Genomic DNA, 17,752 nt, shown 5'->3' on the forward strand with positions numbered 1-17,752 from the left:
AGAAAAATTTAGCTAATTTTTAATGGCACCTCCGTGGGATGCATGAGTAAACAAACAAGGATTTCCTGCCAGATGTTTTGTGTTAGCACGCAAAGTTCTTTCCTAATAATTTATATGACCGGACAGATCAAGATACACACGAGCAATCAGAAGTGGCTGCCGATCGCACTAGTCAGTGTGTATTGTGCACAATGGGTTTGCATTCCCAATCCCCCCTGCTAAGGCAGATGGCAACACGCCATGTTTTGGGTCACAGCGGCTGCGTGGCGTCTCGCCTGCATTGTCCAGACCGCAACCCCCCCAACACCGCTGCAATGCCAACGCCTGCTTTGAGTGCCTTTAGATGCTTTACTAACTCTTGGTGAGTCCTTAGGCTTAGGCACAACCTTAGAAACATGCCCACTGCTAGGTGGCGATTCTCTGCATCCATGCTGCACGGGAATACGGGTACTCAGAAGTTCTCTGCACGCAGCCGATGGGACTTGCAAAGCCGCAAGTGGGCGCAATATAAATGCTGCAGAATTTGCATACTTTTGTACAGTCACTGCGTACTCATTCGCAGTTGCAGTGACATTAGCATATACCTCTGATTCAGGCCCTGTGCTAGACAAATGACAGCTAGAAGTTTGTTGGTCAGTCATTCACCAATCAGCATGCAAGAAGCTGCACAGATTGCCGATGGTAGAGAGGCAAACAGAGGATGCTTCCTGGATGTTCCATTTATTTTTATAAGAAAGCACAACTGAATGGCCAAGGATCATCCTCTACCCCAGGCACAGCCAGGAACTGTGTGAATTGTCCTAAAGCAGAACAAAATGTACTGTCCATGGGGCAGATGCTTCTTGGCCCAGGCCATCCCTATCTAAAAATAAGGCTGTAAATGGCAAAATTTCTTCCAGGACCAGGTAGAATGTTTAGTAATAAGAAGTAAGCAGTTGCCATGTGAAGGTCCCCAGTGCAGTATGCCTTACCACCTCTCTGGCTGAGAAGATTAAGTCTACCCCCGTTCTTAACCCTCAAGATGAGCAGGGAGCTGTGGGGGGAGAGCACCAGGACCAGCAGGTACATCTCCATTGGTCCTGAGTGTGCTCCCCACATTCTCATACCCACCTGTACTATGATCTTATCAAAATAATGTTACCTCAATTTTCCTTCTGCCACTGGTTACCTGAAATTGTTTTTTTTCCCCTGTCCCCCCCCCCTTTTTTTTTTCTTACTCTTCCACCAAATCCACCCCACTGTGTGCTTTTCCTGTAATGTGTACCTCCACTGATTGCACACCTTGCCATTGTGACCTACACTACTACACAAGTGCAGTTTTCCCATATATGCACTGGGCCCTTGTATGACTCACCTCCAACAGTGTAACCTTCGTAGTGTGCCCAACATGGCTGCCTCATCTGGTACGCTTGTGGATGGGATGAAAAATACATGGACCTTGTGGTTTTGTTGGAACCCTACTCTGAACTTTAGGACTCTGCAATCTCCCCATTTTGTGTCATCTCTTCTAGGGGTAGACTATTCCATCCTGGGTAATCCTACCCTGTGCGCCCAAGATGGCTGCCACACCTGGTACATTGTGAGGGTGGATTACACAACCCTTGGAAGTTATTACCCAAATTGTCTACACCAATCCGGCATTATGCTTACTGTGTGCTCAAGGTTTTCTTTTATGTCTGTGTGACTTGTGTATTGCTGTATTAATCTACTGTATTACATGCATTGTTTTTGATGTCTGTAAAGCACCTTAAGTCCTGTTGGAGAAAGAGCGCTATATAAATAAAATTATTATACACTATACCAGCCTCCATAACATTAGCCTACGCTTCTGAAATATTTAGAGAGACTCAAATTTCAGGAAGTCTTCCCATACACCCAAAAGAGCAGATCACCCTGCCTTCTTCGATCCACTTCCCTAGTAAAATGGACTTGAGAGTAATTGAGGTACCATGGGGTGGTGATGGTATAGTGTGTGCAGTGCATACAACTTGGAAGTACCTTGGTCAGCTTCTCATCTGAGAAACACACTCTTGCTGTACCACACCTCAACAGAGAGGTAAGGACAGTACCCAGGACAAACACAAAACTAATAATTCACATGGTATGTAAAAGCTGCAATATTTATTCTGCAACCAGTACAGTATGTCAGTAAAATCACTAATCAGTCACAGAAATACACTTTACTGCATATCTAGCAGTAGTATAACACTTTAAGGCAGACATCGTATTTATTAGTTGCAATGTTGTCACCCAAATGATATGTTGCTCAGTGTAAGACTCTTCCTCCAAATGCAGGCACAGCAATGACAATGGGTGGAGATCTGTGAACCCTGTTTATTACTATTCTCTCAGCCCTGATCCCCACTACATCCCATGGCTTTGCTGAAAGTCTCACTGTCAGGATTCTGATTTTGTCTGTCCCCGGCGGGGGCGCTAGTGGGTCAGTGTTGGTGTGACGTAATACACGAGGAGACCGAAGAATAGTCCTGCGCATAGGCGCTGATATTTATTATGTCACAGCGATCACAAAGCAATTGAATAATGCAAAACCAGAAATAACAGGAAATAAATATTTAAAAAAGTCACTGGTAACTATGATTGAAACAAACAGAACTCCGGTAATTGTAAAAAGCACACAGTCTCAGTATAACTCAGGATGAAATAACTTTGGAAAAACAGAACTCTGATAAATGTACAGTCTCTATGAAGCACAAGTCCAGATAGCCTAACGGGCTTAAGCAGGAGACAGTCTCTAAGCAAATAGATGTTAACTGCTGAGATGCACAGATGGTAACTGAAAATGAGTGCACATGTAGATAATGATAAAACACCTGAGGAGAGTCTTACTGCTGGTGGATTGTGGCTGGCTGTGGCTGGAGTTTGTAGTTCCACAGGAACAGGGAGATGACTTGGAGATGCCAGAAATAGAAGACTGCTGGAAACAAAGGATTGAAGACTGGAACGGAACTGGAACTGCTGGGACCTGTAGTTCCACAGGTCCAATACACAGGGGTATCTCTGCAGACAGAGGACTGCAAACAGGAGACGCCTGTTCACAGAATGTGACGTGTTGTCCAAGGCGATGAAACTGAGCCAGGAACTGGAGTTTATACACCTTGGTCTGTGATGATTGGATGATCTCTGTGAGAACACACCCTGCTGGATTAGGTGTTCAGATCAGCTGTGGGTTAGCTGAAGCACTGTGTACTCCAGGCTGCAGTAGACTGAAAACTGGAACAGAACTGAACTGCTGGAACCTGTAGTACCACAGTAGTGATGCGACGGAGAATGTAGATTCCTGACAGTACCCCCCATTTTATGGGTGGGCACCGAACACCCACGCTGAAACTTGGAAGGCTGAATGTCAATTGAAGTCTCAGAAGACAATGTAGGACACTTGAGAGTAGAGGACTGGAATAAGCATTCATAAGCAGGAGTAGAATCAACTTGAAATACTCTAGGGTGGAGAGAGGACGTCATCTCCAGAATTGACTGACAGGAGTTCATTACTTGACACACTGGAGAGAACCTCACCGGGTTCGGAGGAATCGGTAGGAACCAACGGCAACTTTGGACAGACGGATGGAACCGGATTGGGTCCAGAAAAGCTTGAACCGGTGGAGTCCTCGGACTGACGGATAGGACCGGATTTGATCAGAGGATGCTGGAATCGGCTGGAACCGAAGGAGGCTTACTGGAATCGGCTGGAACCGAAGGAGGTTTACTGGAATCGGCTGGAACCGAAGGAGTCCTCGGACTGACGGATAGGACCGGATTTGATCCGAGGATGCTGGAATCGGCTGGAACCGAAGGAGGCTTACTGGAATCGGCTGGAACCGAAGGAGTCCTCGGACTGACGGATAGGACCGGATTTGATCCGAGGATGCTGAAATTGGCTGGAACCGAAGGAGGTTTACTGGAATCGGCTGGAACCGAAGGAGGCTTACTGGAATCGGCTGGAACCGAAGGAGGCTGATCCAGACAGACGGATGGGACCGGATTGGGTCCGGAGACAGTTGAATCAGCTGGAACTGATGGAGTCAGAATCCGGTTAGAACCGGAATGAGTGGTGTCCGAGTGTTCAGTTAGACCATCCTGGATCTGGTCCATGCTGGATGCCAACAGGGTGGTGCTCTCTGAAGACAGCAAACAGGAGTTCATAACTGCATCTGTAGCACAAAAATTTCCATCTGGGAACTTGGCTCTGGATACTTCCCTTGGGGCTGAAATTTCGGTGACCCCTCCGGGGGTTGACGAATCAGACACCTCTCTCAGGGTTGTTTTCTCCAGCACCCCTCCTGGGGTTGACAGATCAGAAACTCCTTTTTGAGAAGACTCATATGCCCTTACTAGAGCTTGAACATTGGATACCCCTCCTTGGGCTGTAGACACAGACGCCCCTCCTTGGGCTGTAGACACCAAACTTTGGAGTGACCCTGACCCCACACTCTGACCACCATCCGGGTCCATGGGCCTTGGACAAACTGTCAGGATTCTGATTTCGTCTGTCCCCGGCGGGGGCGCTAGTGGGTCAGTGTTGGTGTGACGTAATACACGAGGAGACCGAAGAATAGTCCTGCGCATAGGCGCGGTTATTTATTATGTCACAGGGATCACAAAGCAATTGAATAACAGGTGCAATGGAATGCAAAACCAGAAATAACAGAAAATAAATATTCAAAAGTCACTGGTAACTATGATTGAAACAAACAGAACTCTGGTTTTTGTAAAAAGCACACAGTCTCAGTATAACTCAGGATGAAATAACTTTGGAAAAACAGAACTCTGATAAATGTACAGTCTCTATGAAGCACAAGTCCAGATAGCCTAACGGGCTTAAGCAGGAGACAGTCTCTAAGCAAATAGATGTTAACTGCTGAGATGCACAGATGGTAACTGAAAATGAGTGCACAGGGAGATAATGATAAAACACCTGAGGAGAGTATCTTGCTGCTGGTGGATTGTGGCTGGCTGTGGCTGGAGTTTGTAGTTCCACAGGAACAGGGAGATGACTTGGAGATGCCAGAAATAGAAGACTGCTGGAAACAAAGGATTGAAGACTGGAACCTGGAACTGGAACGGAACTGGAACTGCTGGGACCTGTAGTTCCACAGGTCCAATACACAGGGGTATCTCTGCAGACAGAGGACTGCAAACAGGAGACTTTTTTTTTTTTTTTTTTTTTTTTATTAAACCATTTAGGTTAGTAAACAATAGTCATCTACAATACAGATTTAGACAGTAAACAAATCATCAGCATGAATTTTTTTAAAAAACAGCAATTATTATTAACAAATCATCAGCATGAATTTTTTTTAAAAACAGCAATTATTATTATTTAAAAAAACACCTGTTCATAATCAAAAAACAATATACAACTTAACATACCCACAATATTAGGCTATCAATCTTCGTTAACATATCTAACCACATGCCTCCATTTCTTAACTTTCCAAACTCCCTCAGCATCAAGCTCTTTTCTTCCTTTCCTATCTCTCAGATAATAGACATATAACTTACCCAATACCATTCTAACACACTCATTCACAGACCAGCACTCACTCCTAAACACACACAGATTCCTTGCATTCCACAAAACTTCCATCACACAGCTCATGATCAACCACAAAAGTCTCTCTTTTCCTCTATCACATGCTCCCATACCAAATAATGCCACCTTCCATCCAATATACCTAACACCAGTAATCTCTCTACACAAGCCACCCAAACACTTCCATACATCTGTAGCCGTTTCTATTCATGTAATCTAAAATGTGGTGATATAGGGAATTGGTTACGCTTAATAGATGTATAGACCTACCCCTATATTCGTATAAATGTATATAGTTATATTTATCATTCCATTTATATATGGTTACAGTAGTGTCCTTATGTTATATGTTAATACAATATGTGATAAGGAAGAGTTGAGCATGCCATGAGGTATTTTCAGGACAATTATACCTCATGGTACATCAATTTTAGTTGATAAATATTACCGCTATCTGAAATGACCCCTTTCATCATTTAATATATATATATATATATGTGTATATAATCTGCGGTACAAATGGATCTTTATGGGGACTGTATATAGATTTTCTTTAACTATGGTAGTGCCTCATCAAACAGCAGGGCACGAGGAACTTTTGAAAACAGCTCGTGCTGTCGGCGGGAAAGAGGAGGCTTCACGAGGACTGGGACTGGTCTCGTGGCCCCTGGGGCTCCTGTATAAAAAGGGGAGCTGAAGCGCTGAAAAGGGACTTGTGTGTGCGCCTCTGAGGGAGACACAGCTGCCTCTCCCTGCCCGCCGCTAAGAGCTGTGCTGTAAACATTGGCGGCGCAGTGGAGATGGTGTGGCTCCCTAACGAGCGAAAGCACACTGAATAAAAGGAAGATCTCCAGCGGCTAGCGAGAGCCGTGAAGAGCGGAGATCCGAGAAACCTAAAGACCGGCACGGCTAGCAGAGCCGGAGAGCTGGGGGAGCAGTTACCAGTGCGGCTGATGATAGCCGTGAAGAAGCGGAGATCAGGGACATCAGTGACTGGTGACCGCAGCATCCGTGACCAGCAGAGCAGCGGCGGCCAGCGGGGCCGTGAAGATCAGAGGGATTCTGGTGAGCAGAGCCCGAGAGCCGGGGGAGCAGTTACCAGTGCGGCTGATGATAGCCGTGAAGAAGCGGAGATCAGGGACATCAGTGACTGGTGACCGCAGCATCCGTGACCAGCAGAGCAGCGGCGGCCAGCGGGGCCGTGAAGATCAGAGGGATTCTGGTGAGCAGAGCCCGAGAGCCGGGGGAGCAGTTACCAGTGCGGCTGATGATAGCCGTGAAGAAGCGGAGATCCGGGACAGCCGTGACTGGTGACAGCAGCGTCCGTGATCAGCAGAGCAGCGGCGGCCAGCGGGGCCGTGAAGAACAGAGGAATCCGGGTGAGCAGTGACCGTCCAGAGCAGCGGCGGCCAGCGGGGCCGTGAAGAACAGAGGAATCCGGGTGAGCAGTGACCGTCCAGAGCAGCGGCGGCCAGCGGGGCCGTGAGGAACAGAGGAATCCGGGTGAGCAGTGACCGTCCAGAGCCGCGGCGGCCAGCGGGGCCGTGAAGATCAGAGGAATCCGGGTGAGCAGAGACCTTCCTGAGCAGCGGCGGCTGGCAGAGCGGTGCAGATATCAAGTATCCGCAGAGCAGTATCTAGAGGCAGCATATAAGAAGTAAGGACCGGTCCACCAATGAGAGGCTATCTGGGCTATCCTCCTTTGATATTGTGAATGTCAGGAGGCATTCACGGAAGACACCAGAGGTCTGTAACGGTTAATTATTTATCAGCACTCATTTACTACAAACATTACTCCAGGCACACTATCCTACTATATAGATACTGGACAGGCACTTGACTTTAGTTATCATCTACTCTTAGTTATACTGCTCTGAACTAACTTAACTTTGTACATGGCAAATTCATACAACTGGCCATAACTAGTGGAGATAACATACCCTCTGTCAGGAAGATAAATATTTATAATTTTACTAACACAGATGGATGGCTCCTGTTATAATAGGTTCTTACTACACAGTTAGAACTATACCAGCTCAGGATGATTTAACTACAGCACAAATCAGACTTAAAGCAACCAAAGGCCACTGGCAAGTCTAGACAGAGAGGACACAGCTTGATTCTTTTATTGCAACTTTATTATAACGCATGTCTGCTGGATACTTTGTTTAAACCGCAAGAGGAAAGGCTTTATTAGTTTACTGCCTCATTGTACTACAGGGATTATTTAGCTACAGTTACAATATATTCTCTTAAAACAAGAGTGTTAACATAAACTGTATCATCAGAGTGTCAACTGCATTATTTTACAACAAAGAAGACAGGGAGATATTCAAAATACTACTACTACACTAACCTGGATATAATATATAATTGATTCTGTACAGAAAACAATCAGAAAACTGTTATATATGCATATATAAGTCACCAAATCTTTGCTAAAGGAAGAAGGACTTAGGATATCTAACATTTGCATTGAAAAGAAGCCAAAACTCTGATTGGACCATATTAAATTGTTTGCTTAGAATGGTATATATATATGTATGTGGTTATTTATGTCTATGTGTGTGTCTATAGATATATATATATATATATACATATAGATATAAGGTAAATGTACTTGACCTATTATATACTACAATGTTATGTATTTTTGTCAGTATATTTAATATAAAAAATTCTAAGAATGTATATGAAATATAAATTAATATTTATATAGTGTAGTATAATATTAATATAAAAATATATATATATATATATATATATATATATATATATTTTTATGTGAGTGGTTATTTATATATATGTAAACATTATAATTAATTGAAAATATGGAGTAAACTACTTACCTGCTAATTTGGTGTGATAATTGAGAAGTCGATTAACAACAGATCCTTTCCACCAATCTGCAACATAAAGAGAAATAATATATGAAGAAGCATTGTTTAATTAGTTTATTCAGATATAAATCATATAGACAGGGTGTTCCCAAGTCTACCCTGAGCCTAAATTCAATGTTATTGGATAGGAGAAATACTTGGGTGGAGGCACAACATTTTATGTAATATATATATATATATAGGAATAGATATAATTAAATAAAACCCCAATTGATCAGGGTTACATTTGGAGGCACTGCAGCTGAGATCGGAATCAATAGATGAAAATGGAGCTTATAAAAGGAGAAGATATATATAGCTGGTGTAGAAGCAAAGGTGTAGATGTACAGAAAAGTGTCAGCATTTTGGGAAATTTTATGGAAATATTAGATGAAGATATTGTCAGTGAAGTAAAGAAAATGTATGGAATCAAACAACCATATATAGTAGATAAATGGAAAGGAGTTAATGATGAAATATGTGCCATTTTAATTAGTAATGACAATACGCTGGATGCTTCTGTAATCCCAGCTAATATTTTAATTGAAAAGGCCCCTGGTAAGAAATGGAAAGTAATGTGGCCTGTGGAGAGATATGCGGAAGGAGGAGAGAAGGCCATAGTTAAGGAGGATAGTAAAGGAGAGAGTACTAGTGCGGGATGTTATAATAATAACAGTCAGACAGCTGGAGAAGAGTCTGGAAGTAAAGAGAAAATAGATCCTCAAGTTGAGAATGTGATGGATAAAGTGGTTAGTCATTTTGAACGCTGGCATTATGAAGGGGGTTATAGGAGATTGAGAATATTTTCGGGAGTAAGTCCTGTTCCTACAGGAGAAGAGAGCTATGAAGTATGGAGAGAGGCCGCTATACAACATTCAGAGGAATGGAGATGTCCAGAGCATATTAAACAACAAAGAATTGTGGAAAGTTTGAGGGGACCAGCAATGGGAATAATTCATGCTACCAGGAGGAGTAACCCAAAATCAACTCTGAAAGATTATTTTGAAGCCCTGGACTATTCTTTTGGAACTCTGGAAGATGTAGGGGACCTTTTATCTAAATTAAATCAATCTTATCAAGAGCCACATGAAACCCTCACCAATTATATTTACCGATTAGACAAAATTCTCTACAAACTTTTGGACAAAGGAGGGATTAATCCACATGAAATTGATGAGAGGAGATTGAAGCATATCTTGAGAGGGGCTTTGACTACGAATCCTGTCGCACAACGTTTAAGGTGTAGTTTGCCACGGGTGCCTGCCCCAACTTTAGGTGAATTAATAAAAGAAGTCAAACTAGAAGAAGTACAAATTGAAAACAGAGAGAAAAACTTAAAACGGGTTAAAGTGATTGTTCCTACCCCTGACGTTTCTTCAGTAAATGATCAATTATTAAAGCTAATAGAGGAACAAAATAAGAAATTAGATCAGCTTATTTCTTTACAAAATACCTCATCGGCCATGTCAAGAGTTCCCTCGTCTGGTCGGGGCAGAGGATTCAGTAGGAGACATGTGGATAATTCTAATATCACTTGTTTCAAATGTGGACAATTAGGACATAGGTCCTTTGAGTGTAGTCAAGGCAGAAATTTCCTTTCACTCCCAGATACCATTGATAGACATCAGCATGGACCGTCGGAAAACGTCGAAGGGAGGTCGATGAACCCCGCACCGACTCCCAACCTATAATAGTCTGCACAATGGGGAGTACTCAGTGGCCTACTCTTATTCCAGATGGAATGATGGGACAGGCCCCTCTGATGACTGTAGTAATAAATGGACAACCGTGTACTGCTTTGCTTGATAGTGGATCTCAAGTTTCCATTATTTTTGAAAGCTGGTATGCTCAATATCTATATGACGTTCCTTTGATGCCTTTTGATGGATTAACTATTTGGGGATTAAGTGAACAGAAGTATCCCTATCTGGGATATGTAATTACTCAAATAGAATTCCCTCAAAAGCACTCTGGTTCTAATGACCCCTTACCTTTTTTGGCATTAGTGTGTCCTGACTCCCCTGGAGATAAAGGAGTAATATCAGTAATTGTGGGCACTAATTCAAATTTGTTTAAAATGCTATCTGATTGGTGTTTGGCGCAACAACAGATATATACGCCAGCCTCAATTGGTGTCCATGAGCTAGATTCTGGGAAAGTACGCCGGGTGGAGTGTGATGTAAACCCCACTACATCAGTAATACCTGCTACTTTTTGTGAACCTGAAACGGAATTTATTAATAGAGTTTCCCAGTGTTTTCAGAACAGCGATATTACTATGGATGAAAAAAATCAATTAATTTTACAATTCCTAACTAGAAAGCCTGTTTTTTCTCTCCATGAATGGGATTTGGGCACCGCCCTTGGAATAGAACATCGCATACACCTGACCAATGAAGCCCCTTTTAGAGAAAGATCTCGCCGTTTGGCTCCCGCTGATTTTGATGACGTCCGGCAGCATTTGAAAGGGTTATTGGAAAATCAAGTCATAGCTGATTCGGATAGTCCTTATGCATCTCCCATTGTAGTAGCTCGAAAGAAGAATGGAGATATAAGATTATGCGTGGACTATCGAACATTAAACAATCGTACCATTCCTGATCAGTACACCGTACCCAAAGTGGAGGAAGCTTTAGATTGTTTGCAGGGGAGTAGATGGTTTTCTGTTCTGGATATGAGAAGTGGTTATTATCAGATACCGATGCATCCTGATGACCAATCTAAAACGGCTTTTATTTGTCCCATTGGCTTCTTCGAGTTTCTAAAGATGCCACAAGGGATAAAGGGAGCCCCGGCCACTTTCCAGAGAACTATGGAACAAACAGTCGGGGACATGTGCTATAGAGAAGTCCTTGTATATTTAGATGACCTTATTGTATTTGGACGAACTCTGGAAGAACATAACCACCGATTGTTGAAAGTTTTAGACCGGCTACAGAAAAGAGGCTTAAAATTATCTGTTGATAAATGCAAATTTTGCCAAACCACCGTGAAATATCTGGGCCATGTGGTTAGTCGTGATGGAATATCAACTGATCCTGATAAGGTTGCGGCTGTACAGAATTGGCCGCGACCCAATACTTTAAAAGACCTTCGATCCTTTCTAGGCTTTTGTGGGTACTACAGGAGGTTTGTGCCACAATATTCCAGAATTGCTCGTGCTTTAAATGATTTAACCAAAGGGTACCCATCTAAACACCATCGACCACCCAAGGATACTGGAAACAATCCAAAAGACTATCACAAGCCAAAAGAAGTTTTCGGTGATAGATGGACGCCGACATGTGAGGAGGCCTTTGAAAAATTAAAATTTCATCTAACACATTCTCCTGTTCTGGCTTATGCAAATCCTGAACTGCCGTATGAATTACATGTTGATGCCTCATTTGAAGGAATAGGGGGAGTTTTGTACCAACTACAAGAAACTGAGTTAAAACCCATTGCCTATGTTAGCCGTGGTTTATCCACTAGCGAGAAAAACTATGCTGTCCATAAATTAGAGTTTTTAGCGCTAAAGTGGGCGGTAGTGGATAAGTTCCATGATTATTTGTATGGCGTACATTTTACTGTGCTCACCGACAATAATCCTTTAACATACATTAATACTACGGCTAAATTGGATGCCACCGGGCATAGGTGGTTAGCCGCTCTTTCTAATTACCAGTTCTCATTAAAATATAAACCAGGCACTCAGAATATCGATGCTGATGCTCTATCCCGACTTCCTCATCCTCTTGTTGTGAGTACAAATGATGATTGGGTGGAAATACCGGCTCCTGCTTTTCAAGGATTGTGTCATCAAATTAGGTTGCTACCCAGTAGTTCTTCTGGAGCAGTACACTCATTGGGAGCCACTGAAAATTCAATTCCTTCCATGTATTGTAGGATTAACACTCCTGAGTTAGAAGATTTACCACTCATTTCTAAAGAACAACTGAAACAAGATCAACATCAAGACCCAGATATTGCTATTGTAATGGAATATTTAAAAAATTCTAAAAGAATCTTGGGAGATAATGTTTCTTTCATAAGCAAAGCTCTCCTGCGGCAGAGAAGGAGATTAGTCTTCAAGCAAGGAATTCTATTTAGAAAAACTATTACCAGAGAGGGGTATGATAAATATCAACTGGTTCTTCCCAATATTCATATTCCTATGATTCTCCATTCGCTGCATGATAAACATGGACATTTGGGTATGGATAAGACATTACACTTAGTACAAGAGAGAGTATACTGGCCTTATATGAGTAAGGATATTGAATACTATTGTAAAACTTGTAAGAATTGTGTTCTGAGAAAAACATTACCTACCCCTACAGCAGCTATGGTCAATTTAAGTAGCTCTGGGCCTATGGAATTGATTTGCATTGACTATCTATCATTAGAAGGGCCCAATGGGAGGGAAAGTAATATTTTGGTAATCACCGATCATTTCACACGTTATGCACAGGCCTATGTTACTCGGGATCAAAAAGCGTTGACAGTAGCCAAGACTCTTTGGGATCATTTCTTTGTGCATTATGGACTTCCTGCCCGCATTCATACAGATCAAGGAAGGGACTTTGAAAGTAAGCTGATTAAAGAGTTATGCATCTGTTGCGGGATAAAGAAGTCAAGAACATCACCTTATCATCCACAAGGGGATCCGCAACCGGAGCGATTCAACAGAACGCTGCTCAATATGTTGGGAACCTTGAATCCCAAACACAAGTTTCAATGGAAACGTTACATCAATCAACTTGTTCATGCCTATAATTGTACTCGAAATGAATCAACTGGGTATTCACCTTATTCCCTTATGTTCGGACGGGAAGCACGATTGCCTATAGACATTTCTTTAGGCCTTTCTGTATCATCAAAGAACCCGTCTACTTATAATACTTATGTCAACAATTTAAGGAAGGAGTTAAAAGCTGCTCATGAAGTTGCTCAAAGAGCATCTCAAAAACATGGTGATAAGAATAAACAGCGGTATGATGCTAAAGTTAAAGAACACGTGTTAATTCCTGGTGATCGAGTTCTCTTGAGACGACTGGGGACTCCTAGAAGACAAAAATTATCTAATCGATGGAAAGAAATTCCCTACAGAGTACTAAAGCAATTACCTAACATTCCGGTTTATCAACTGGTACCTGAGGATAAAGATGGGCCCATACTAACATACCACCGTCAACATTTGTTACCCATAAGTCAAGACATTTCTTTCACTGTGGAACAAGAGATTGTGAAACCTAATGAAATAAAAGAATCAAGTTCTACAGTCTATCCTTCTACTGAGTCCCCACTACCGGAATGGTCTGAAGGATCAAGACAAGATCCAGGATTCTTCTATCAAGAGGTTCCCGTTATCTCAAGTGGAGGCAGAGGGGATACCCGAGATAATCCTCCTAAACCCTCTGAATCTATAATTAATTTGAGAACAGAGCCATGGAATATAAATGAACCCGATGATCCTCCATGGGAGGATGATTCTCCTTATAACAGCCCTGAGGTTGAAGTACCTACTCTTTTTGGTACTATGGAAATTGATGAACACACCCGACCACGAAGGGAATGTAAACCCCCTATGATCCTCACTTATGACCAGCTGGGGCATTCATGTAATGAGCCTAGAGTAGTTTGTCCTAGCATTATATCTACTTGGCCTTACTTTGGGTACTTGGGAAGTCAAACAATCCCTATGTTTTAAATTTTAATGTGGTTATTCGAATTTATAGTACCAATTAATTCGGATTACCAGGGGGAGAAATGTAGCCGTTTCTATTCATGTAATCTAAAATGTGGTGATATAGGGAATTGGTTACGCTTAATAGATGTATAGACCTACCCCTATATTCGTATAAATGTATATAGTTATATTTATCATTCCATTTATATATGGTTACAGTAGTGTCCTTATGTTATATGTTAATACAATATGTGATAAGGAAGAGTTGAGCATGCCATGAGGTATTTTCAGGACAATTATACCTCATGGTACATCAATTTTAGTTGATAAATATTACCGCTATCTGAAATGACCCCTTTCATCATTTAATATATATATATATATATATGTGTATATAATCTGCGGTACAAATGGATCTTTATGGGGACTGTATATAGATTTTCTTTAACTATGGTAGTGCCTCATCAAACAGCAGGGCACGAGGAACTTTTGAAAACAGCTCGTGCTGTCGGCGGGAAAGAGGAGGCTTCACGAGGACTGGGACTGGTCTCGTGGCCCCTGGGGCTCCTGTATAAAAAGGGGAGCTGAAGCGCTGAAAAGGGACTTGTGTGTGCGCCTCTGAGGGAGACACAGCTGCCTCTCCCTGCCCGCCGCTAAGAGCTGTGCTGTAAACATTGGCGGCGCAGTGGAGATGGTGTGGCTCCCTAACGAGCGAAAGCACACTGAATAAAAGGAAGATCTCCAGCGGCTAGCGAGAGCCGTGAAGAGCGGAGATCCGAGAAACCTAAAGACCGGCACGGCTAGCAGAGCCGGAGAGCTGGGGGAGCAGTTACCAGTGCGGCTGATGATAGCCGTGAAGAAGCGGAGATCAGGGACATCAGTGACTGGTGACCGCAGCATCCGTGACCAGCAGAGCAGCGGCGGCCAGCGGGGCCGTGAAGATCAGAGGGATTCTGGTGAGCAGAGCCCGAGAGCCGGGGGAGCAGTTACCAGTGCGGCTGATGATAGCCGTGAAGAAGCGGAGATCAGGGACATCAGTGACTGGTGACCGCAGCATCCGTGACCAGCAGAGCAGCGGCGGCCAGCGGGGCCGTGAAGATCAGAGGGATTCTGGTGAGCAGAGCCCGAGAGCCGGGGGAGCAGTTACCAGTGCGGCTGATGATAGCCGTGAAGAAGCGGAGATCCGGGACAGCCGTGACTGGTGACAGCAGCGTCCGTGATCAGCAGAGCAGCGGCGGCCAGCGGGGCCGTGAAGAACAGAGGAATCCGGGTGAGCAGTGACCGTCCAGAGCAGCGGCGGCCAGCGGGGCCGTGAAGAACAGAGGAATCCGGGTGAGCAGTGACCGTCCAGAGCAGCGGCGGCCAGCGGGGCCGTGAGGAACAGAGGAATCCGGGTGAGCAGTGACCGTCCAGAGCCGCGGCGGCCAGCGGGGCCGTGAAGATCAGAGGAATCCGGGTGAGCAGAGACCTTCCTGAGCAGCGGCGGCTGGCAGAGCGGTGCAGATATCAAGTATCCGCAGAGCAGTATCTAGAGGCAGCATATAAGAAGTAAGGACCGGTCCACCAATGAGAGGCTATCTGGGCTATCCTCCTTTGATATTGTGAATGTCAGGAGGCATTCACGGAAGACACCAGAGGTCTGTAACGGTTAATTATTTATCAGCACTCATTTACTACAAACATTACTCCAGGCACACTATCCTACTATATAGATACTGGACAGGCACTTGACTTTAGTTATCATCTACTCTTAGTTATACTGCTCTGAACTAACTTAACTTTGTACATGGCAAATTCATACAACTGGCCATAACTAGTGGAGATAACATACCCTCTGTCAGGAAGATAAATATTTATAATTTTACTAACACAGATGGATGGCTCCTGTTATAATAGGTTCTTACTACACAGTTAGAACTATACCAGCTCAGGATGATTTAACTACAGCACAAATCAGACTTAAAGCAACCAACGGCCACTGGCAAGTCTAGACAGAGAGGACACAGCTTGATTCTTTTATTGCAACTTTATTATAACGCATGTCTGCTGGATACTTTGTTTAAACCGCAAGAGGAAAGGCTTTATTAGTTTACTGCCTCATTGTACTACAGGGATTATTTAGCTACAGTTACAATATATTCTCTTAAAACAAGAGTGTTAACATAAACTGTATCATCAGAGTGTCAACTGCATTATTTTACAACAAAGAAGACAGGGAGATATTCAAAATACTACTACTACACTAACCTGGATATAATATATAATTGATTCTGTACAGAAAACAATCAGAAAACTGTTATATATGCATATATAAGTCACCAAATCTTTGCTAAAGGAAGAAGGACTTAGGATATCTAACATTTGCATTGAAAAGAAGCCAAAACTCTGATTGGACCATATTAAATTGTTTGCTTAGAATGGTATATATATATGTATGTGGTTATTTATGTCTATGTGTGTGTCTATAGATATATATATATATATATATATACATATAGATATAAGGTAAATGTACTTGACCTATTATATACTACAATGTTATGTATTTTTGTCAGTATATTTAATATAAAAAATTCTAAGAATGTATATGAAATATAAATTAATATTTATATAGTGTAGTATAATATTAATATAAAAATATAGATATATATATATATATATATATATATATATATATTTTTATGTGAGTGGTTATTTATATATATGTAAACATTATAATTAATTGAAAATATGGAGTAAACTACTTACCTGCTAATTTGGTGTGATAATTGAGAAGTCGATTAACAACAGATCCTTTCCACCAATCTGCAACATAAAGAGAAATAATATATGAAGAAGCATTGTTTAATTAGTTTATTCAGATATAAATCATATAGACAGGGTGTTCCCAAGTCTACCCTGAGCCTAAATTCAATGTTATTGGATAGGAGAAATACTTGGGTGGAGGCACAACATTTTATGTAATATATATATATATATAGGAATAGATATAATTAAATAAAACCCCAATTGATCAGGGTTACACATCATTTGCAAAACCACAATTCCACATTACATGCATCACTGTTTCAGTATTATAACAATTGTCTCTCGGACAGACATCTGAAGCTACCAAGTCTCTTTTTTTCATAAACACTCTCACTGGCAACCCCTCATGCATACACAACCATACAATCTCCTTTTGTGTATTTGACATGCCATACGAACATAGCCTCTTCCATATAATCACAGCTTCACTTGAGCGCATATAATTGATATTACAAACTATCTCTCTATCTTTTATAACTTTCATAACCTTCTTTCTGTCTTTAAACCCACTTAAAGAAATATTCAAAAGATCTTTCTTTTTAATGAAAACTTCAATTACATTGTACCACCACGGACTGCTAAACGCCACAGGTACCTTCAGGTCCCTTTTGATCCACCCTAAACCATACCAAGTCCACCCAGCCATATATCTCACCATACAGGCAGTTTTACTCCCCTTCCCTATTAACTCTACTATAACACGAATATAATTAACATACAAAAAGATTTCAATATCAGGGAAATCCAACCCACCCTTCTCTCTTGCCTTTATCAACACTTCACGTTTCAAACGTTCCATCTTCCCACCCCAAACAAACATGAAAAGAACTCTGTTTATTTTCTTGA

The 17,752-nt window shown here is 42.2% G+C and overlaps 1 long non-coding RNA gene across 1 annotated transcript in view; it reads right to left on the minus strand.

Moving 5' to 3' along the window:
• The window catches only part of LOC135002167 (uncharacterized), a 126,228-nt gene extending 109,320 nt beyond the window's left edge, over positions 1 to 16,908 (minus strand). The window contains exons 1-2 of the long non-coding RNA XR_010203469.1: positions 16,847 to 16,908; positions 8,401 to 8,457 (exon numbers count right to left, since the gene is read on the minus strand). This is a non-coding gene — a long non-coding RNA (uncharacterized LOC135002167). The remainder of the gene's footprint in view (positions 1 to 8,400; positions 8,458 to 16,846) is intronic.
• Positions 16,909 to 17,752: the final 844 nt, after the last annotated feature.

Source organism: Pseudophryne corroboree, chromosome 1 (genome assembly GCF_028390025.1).
Source record: "Pseudophryne corroboree isolate aPseCor3 chromosome 1, aPseCor3.hap2, whole genome shotgun sequence".
NCBI lineage: Eukaryota > Metazoa > Chordata > Amphibia > Anura > Myobatrachidae > Pseudophryne > Pseudophryne corroboree.